The sequence below is a fragment of the Apium graveolens genome, chromosome 10 (genome assembly GCF_009905375.1).
Source record: "Apium graveolens cultivar Ventura chromosome 10, ASM990537v1, whole genome shotgun sequence".
Classification (NCBI taxonomy): Eukaryota; Viridiplantae; Streptophyta; class Magnoliopsida; order Apiales; family Apiaceae; genus Apium; species Apium graveolens.
The window spans coordinates 30394026-30396128 of record NC_133656.1 but is presented as its reverse complement, the minus strand read 5'-3'; the positions used below and the strand labels follow the sequence as shown (position 1 = coordinate 30396128).

Genomic DNA, 2103 nt, shown 5'->3' with positions numbered 1-2103 from the left:
TACCGCTTATCTCTAGCATAGGTATTATGCAACGAATAAGCATTTGAACCAACAGATATATAAATCAAGAATACGAAACAGGTATGCATATATACCATATCACATGCTACAATATATCGCAAGAATTTGCTAATAACAAATATGCATTTATCACAAGATCATGCATATACACATATACATCACAACAACAGTATAACGGGTAGAAAACTTGCCTGAGCGAGTGGGGGTTACAAATGGCTCGGGACGAGTCTGGTAACCTATAAACAACATATAAGTTGGAATTAAACCGAAGTCACTTGTAAATCTATACTTTAACCAAATTAGACTCTAACACTCACTTTGCGCTTACTGATTCTCTTAAGTCGCTCGAGTACCCTCGGCTCCACTATTTTTAATAAATTAACCATTACGAGTTTTAAGGAGATTCCTTCGCGAGTGTCTTACCAACTGCCTATTACACTTTACATAAATGTTTCATACTCCAATTAGTCATTTAAGGTCTTTAACCTATGTTTCAAAGTAAGGCGAGGGGTAATGTTTCATTCGCGAAACGTCGTTACTTAAAATGGCCGTTTCTCCTAAACCGTACATCGGAATCAAACGAACCACATATCAAAACGAAGCTCGTAACATGAACTATCTTCTACATGGCAATGGTCAAAACCTAGCAGGGAGTTCTCGGGTCCTAATGTTATGAACAAAAGCAGTCTAAAGTAAATCGGACATTACGACGGCTATGTTTACGCGATTCCAAATTTTTTACCATTCTAAATCATATCAATCCAACTACCAATCAACAACAAATCAAGATACACATCAATGCTACTGATTTCAGTCATAATAAGCTCAAGGATCTCAATCCAATCATATATTATAACATCTCCAAATTCAACTAAACTACTTAACAATTAAGCTCGAATCATGCTTATCATTCAAATTACTACTCATCCATCCAAACCATCTCCAAACTTCAACATTCAAACTTATTCCTAAAGGGTGTGAAGATTTATACCTTTCTTAGAGGGTGGAAAGTTACTAGGAAGCCTTATGGAGCCTCCTACAAGCTTTATCTTTCCAAAGAAATCAAGAACACAAAGTTAGGCTTTGAAGTTTCTAAAATCCGATTTAAAGAACTGTAAAAATGAGGGTGTTACCATGCTTATTTGGATGAGACTTGTGAACAAGAGTTGTAGGCCATCTCAATACCTTTCCAACGAGCTATAGAACACAACATTTGAGTGAGAAATGAAGGAGATACAGCAGTTTTAATATGCTGGTTCTGTTTTGGCCGAGAGCAATGAAAATGGGGGAGAAAAAAGCTTGCTTGTGTTGACTTATTTTGTGGTGTAAATGGAATGGTAGGTGGATATTTGTTTGGCTAACTCTTGGTTAGTTAGTGGAAAGTGATGTAAGCAAGCCTATGTCACCACTTGCATCACTCTTGCCACTTGTCCTCTTCTTATGGTGGAAGCTTTTCATTAAGCTTAATCCTTGTTAATTAGGTGCTTTAATACTTGTATTATCCTTGCTAATCCCCTAGCTACTTGCCCAAGCTTGATCCTTAGTCGTTTAATTGCTTTACGACTCGTTTATTATTCATTCTCGTTGATCGTTTGAGGGATCATATCCGGGATCTTATTACTTAGGTTCCCCTAAACCTTTCTCAATATTTTATATTCCTTTTATGATCCTCTCTTATAACCCTTGAATTTAAATCCTTTTAATCATGTTACCTTATACTCAATTCTTTCGGTATCTGGTGGATTTTCGGGAAAAATCAAAGTGTCCGGATCCGAATTCTAATGACCTTTACATACACTCATTTAATTTATGGAATACTAATACGATCTTAGAATTTCCATAACAGTACTCCTATATAACGTGGTCTGATAATTTTCCTTAATCAGCATTGTCAGCAGAAGTTACTATTCATCCGTGTTTTAAAAATTCCAAAAATTGGGGTTATTACAGTCTCCCCTCCTTAAAAGGATTCCGTCCCGGAATCAGATAGAAAACCGTTGGGGATACTTTTCTAGCATTGCACTTTCTAACTCCCAAGTCAATTTTTCCCACATGGTGGTTCTACCACCAAACTTGGTCTAG

The 2103-nt window shown here is 36.6% G+C and overlaps 1 long non-coding RNA gene across 1 annotated transcript; it reads right to left on the bottom strand.

The window, feature by feature from the left end:
• Positions 1 to 212: 212 nt before the first annotated feature.
• On the bottom strand, positions 213 to 1434 carry LOC141689651 (uncharacterized). The gene is made up of 3 exons (XR_012562460.1): positions 1155 to 1434; positions 1013 to 1070; positions 213 to 257 (listed from the first exon to the last, which is right to left on the bottom strand). It is a non-coding gene; the product is annotated as an uncharacterized LOC141689651 (long non-coding RNA).
• Positions 1435 to 2103: the final 669 nt, after the last annotated feature.